The 4,698-nt window shown below is 42.5% G+C and overlaps 1 non-coding gene across 1 annotated transcript; it reads right to left on the reverse strand.

Annotated features, from left to right (window-relative positions):
• Positions 1-227: 227 nt before the first annotated feature.
• Positions 228-300, reverse strand: trnam-cau (transfer RNA methionine (anticodon CAU)). The gene has a single exon. It is a non-coding gene; the product is annotated as a tRNA-Met (tRNA).
• Between the last annotated feature and the right edge of the window lie 4,398 nt (positions 301-4,698).

The raw sequence follows: 4,698 nt of genomic DNA on the forward strand, positions 1-4,698 counted from the left end.
CGGTGGGAGTAGAGTCAAATACATTTGGGACATTTAAGTTGTTCTGTGTGCTATGTTCGAAAATTGAAAATAAGATTTAAGGGAATATTGTCTAATATCACTGAAAAATGTAGGAAAATATAATAAGATGGTAGAGACAGTAAGCCCCTTACACAGCTGCTAATGGGTTGGATTTGAGAATGGGGATGATCATATGTTAAGGCGTAAGGTAGCAAAGGACATAGACTTGCCTTCTCTGAGGATTGAACTCAGGACCTTCAGATTATGAGACTGACGCGCTACCGACTGCACTAAGAAGGCCAGTCATATGTTCATATGTTAACACTGGATGGGAATTATTTCCAACTTTGAGAATAGACAGAATGTGGGACTGAAGCAAAAGGTAGAGAAAATAAACAAACATCTAAAAACAATCCATGTTTATGTGGGCCAAAGACTGAAATAAATATGAATAACACCATATAAGGGAAGAACCTCAGTGTGACAAGGCAAAATGTAATTTAAACCATGTACACCACAGCAGAAAACTGATATAGTTAGTGGGGATTTACTGGTATTGTCCTATCACAGGATCTCACCTCAGTTTGTTCACATTTTATACAAAAAAAATCAAAAGTGACCCCATGACCTATTCATCCTATGCCGTCAGGATGTGGAGCAGTTTCCATTCCTCCTTCCCCTCCCTTTCCCCTGGTCATTACAGTCTCCTAGGGCAGGTGGCAAAGCACAACTTCTCACCAATTTTAAGAGACTGCACCACTTCTAGGAGGTCCTTTACTTTGGAGGCAGTTGACCAAGCTTACAGGAGACTCCGAGAACAGAGATTGGTCATTATAAAGCCCACTATTTATCTTCCATAACCTGAGGTATTCTGAACTGTCAGGAACTCACTCAGGAACTCTCTCTCTTTTGCTAAGTTGCAGTAAATCAATATTTATCAGACTTTTGATAATATTTTGCAGGTACGTGTTCTATTAAGAAGATATACTTGCCAAGTCTGACCCATCGATTAACTGTTTCCCCTTCCTCATCAAACCTATACAACATAACTGGAAACACATATCAGAGACTGAGGGCTATTGAAGATTTTGGACTGATTGTTTCCCTTTGATGAATTAAATACAATCTGGAATAAAGAGCTGGCTTAACGGTGATCCAGTAACCATTGTCGATTGTTGTAAAAACCGATCTGATTCACAAATGGCTTCCATGGAAGGAATCTGCCATCCTTACCTGCTCTGGTCTACGTGTGATTCTAGACCCACAGCAATGTAATTGACTCTTAATTGTCCTCTGAGCAGTCAGGAATGAGCAATAAATGCTGGTGTCACCAACAATGCCCACATCCTGTGAACAAATGTTTGAAAAGCCAGGAATGGGAATGAACCATGTTTCCTGATGCACAACTCAACACTTGAAGAGTGGGACCTGCGCAGGCTGAAGGAGAGAGCGCAGACCAGGAGACAGGGCAGACCAGGTCAGGAACTAATAGAGTTATAATTGGAATACATGAGCATGTTTCAATCAGCACTAAGGTGAAGAGGGCAGTTACAAGACACGCCAACTCTTTATAGGTTGGGATTCACAGCGGGCCAGGCAGAACCCGTGGAGAGAAAGCAAGATAACTTTTTGAGTCTGGATAACTCTTCATCAGAGCTGATGTGAAGCACCCAAACAGGACTACTTTGCGTGCCCAACAACATAAGCTGCAAATGACAGACTGCGCAAAGTAGTCCCATAACTAACTGATCAGATCTAAGCTCTGCCGTCCCGCCACTTCCAGTAATGAGTGGTGGCAAATAATGAACAACTCCCCAGAGGAAGAAGCTCCACAAAAATCCCCATCCTCACTGATGGAAGACCCCAGCATATCAGTACAAAACAAAAGGCTGGACCTTTCACCTGGCCAAGGAGCAGCGCTCTGAAAGCTTGTGATTTCAAATAAACCTGTTGGATCATAATCTGGTATCCTGTGACTTCTGACTCAGGAAGTTCATTCCACACACAAACCACCTTCTGTGTTAAAAAATCTTCCCTTTATGTCTTTCTTAAAAATGTGACCCCGGTCTTGAAATCCCCCAATCCTAGGGAAAAGGTAACTACTATTAACTCAAAATATACAGCTCATTATTTAATAAACTTCTATCAGATCACCTCTCAACCTCCTACCATCCAGTGAAAAAAAGGTCCTGGCCTATTCAGCCTTTCTTTACAACTCAAGCTTTAGAGAGGGTGCAGAGGAGATTTCCCAGGATGCTGTCTGGACCAGACGACATGTCTTATGAAGAAAGGTTGAGGGAGCTAAGGTATTTCTCACTGGAGTGAAGAAGGATGAGAGGTGACTTGATAGAGGTGTACAAGGTAATGAGAGGCATCGATACAGTGGATACCCCGAAACTTTTTTCCTAGGATAGAAATTTCTATCCTGAGGGGCATAATTTTAAGGTAATTGGAGGAAGGTTTAGGAGAGATATCAGAGATAGGTTCTTTACTCAGAGAGGGGTGGAATGCACTGCCAGTGATGATAGTAGAGCCATATACATTAGGGATGTTTAAGCGACTCTTGGATAGGCACATGGAAGTTTGTACAATATAGGGTATGTGGGTTAGTCTGATCTTAGAGTAGGATAAAAGATCGGCACAACATCAAGGGCCAAAGGGCCTGTACTGTGCTGTCCTGTTCTATGGTCAAACCTTAAAAGTATTGATTGTTAGGAAAATCCTATCTTGTTCACTAATATCCTTCAGGGAAGAAAATCTGTTGTCCTTACCTGGTCTGGCCTTTTTATTTATTCATTCATGGGATATGGCATTTATTGCCCATCCCTATTTGTCCAGAGGGCTGTTAAGAGTCAGCTACATTGCTGAAGTCATGTGTAGGCCAGACCAGGTAAGGATGGCAGTTTTCTTCCCTAAAGGACATTAAGGAACCATATGGATTTTTTTCTGACAATCGACAATTGTTTCATGGTCATCATAGAATAGAATCACAGAATGTTACCGTACAGAAGGAGGCCATTCGACCCATCGTGTCTGTACTGGCTTCTGAAAGAGCTACCCAGCTAATCCCAGTCTCCACCCTATCTCCACATCCTCCAAATTCACCCCTTTCAAATATATCTCCAGCTCTCCTCTGAAACCTCCGATGGGATCTGCCTTCCCCACCCTCCCAGGCAGCACATTCCAAATCCTAACGACTCTCTGAGTAAAGAAGTTTCTCTTCATCTCACTCCTAGCTCTCTTGCTGACAATCTTGAAACTGTGACCTCTAGTTACTGACATACCAACTATTGGAAACAGAATACCCGTTGTTGTGGTTCTGTTCGCCGAGCTGGGAATTTGTGTTGCAGACGTTTCGTCCCCTGTCTAGGTGACATCCTCAGTCCTTGGGAGCCTCCTGTGAAGCGCTTCTGTGATCTTTCCTCCGGCATATATAGTGCTTTGAATCTGCCGCTTCCGGTTGTCAGTTCCAGCTGTCCGTTTCACAAACTTTGAACAGAATACCCTTCTGTACTCTGTCAAAATTGTTCTTCATTTTGAACACCTCAGTAAGGTCACCTCTTAATCTTCTCTGCTCCAAGGAGAAAGAGCCCAAACTCTTGTATCTAAATTCTTTCATTCCTGGCATCATTCTAATAAATCTCCTTTTGAACTCTCTCCAGGGCTTTAATATCCTTCCTTAAATAAGGAGAGCTGAACTGAACACAATGCTCCAAACATGGTCTGAACAATGATTTGTAGAGGGATTCTCTTTATACTCTATGCCTCTGTTTATAAACCCAAGGATCCTATAAACCTTCTTAATAACAGTTTCAACTTGCCTGGTCCCTGTGAACCCCAACATCATGTGAACCCCGAGGTCCCTCTGCTCCTACACTCCCCTCAGGGATGTACCATTGAGTATGTATTGTGTCTCTGCGTTTCTGCTATCAAAAGCATTCCCTCACATTTCTCTGCCCATGTGGACAACTCGTCAATGTCCCTCTGAAGTCAGTCAGCATCATCTTCATAATTCATTATTCTCCCTAGCTTAATATCATCTACAAATTTAGAGATATTGTCCTCAACACCCATCTCCAAATCATTTTTATAAATCAGAAAAAGCGGGTGTCCCAACGCTGATCCCTGGGGAACACTGCTTCCAACTTGTCTCCAATCTGAGAAAAGCCCATCGATAGCTATCCTCTACTTTCTAGCTTTTCGCCAACTTCTAATCCATGCTGCCAAGGATCCATCCATCCTGAACATTTCTAATTGGTTAACCAGCCTGTCATGTGGCACTGTATCAAATACATTCTGAAAGTCCAAATATACAACATCCAGAGCCCTACCCTCAACCACTGCCTGTGTCACCTCAGAGAACTCAATTAAATTAGTCAAATGTGACTTGCCCTTGACAAAGCTGTGTTGACTGTCTAGTATTAATTTATTTTTCTCTAAGTGTATATTTACATTGTCCCATGCTATGGCTTCCATCAGTTTTTTCACTATTGATGTTAAACTGACAGGTCTGTAGTTTCCTGGGTTACCCTTTGTCCCTTTCTTAAACAACACTCGTATTTACAATCCTCCAGTCTCTTTCCAGAGCGGACTGGAAAGTTTCTGTCAATGACTCAATGATTTGCTCCTTTACTTCTCTCAACAATCTGGAATGTATCTGATCTGGGCCAGGTGCTGCCAGCCTTTCCAGCACCTCTC

The sequence above is a fragment of the Hemiscyllium ocellatum genome, chromosome 20 (genome assembly GCF_020745735.1).
Source record: "Hemiscyllium ocellatum isolate sHemOce1 chromosome 20, sHemOce1.pat.X.cur, whole genome shotgun sequence".
Taxonomy (NCBI): Eukaryota; Metazoa; Chordata; class Chondrichthyes; order Orectolobiformes; family Hemiscylliidae; genus Hemiscyllium; species Hemiscyllium ocellatum.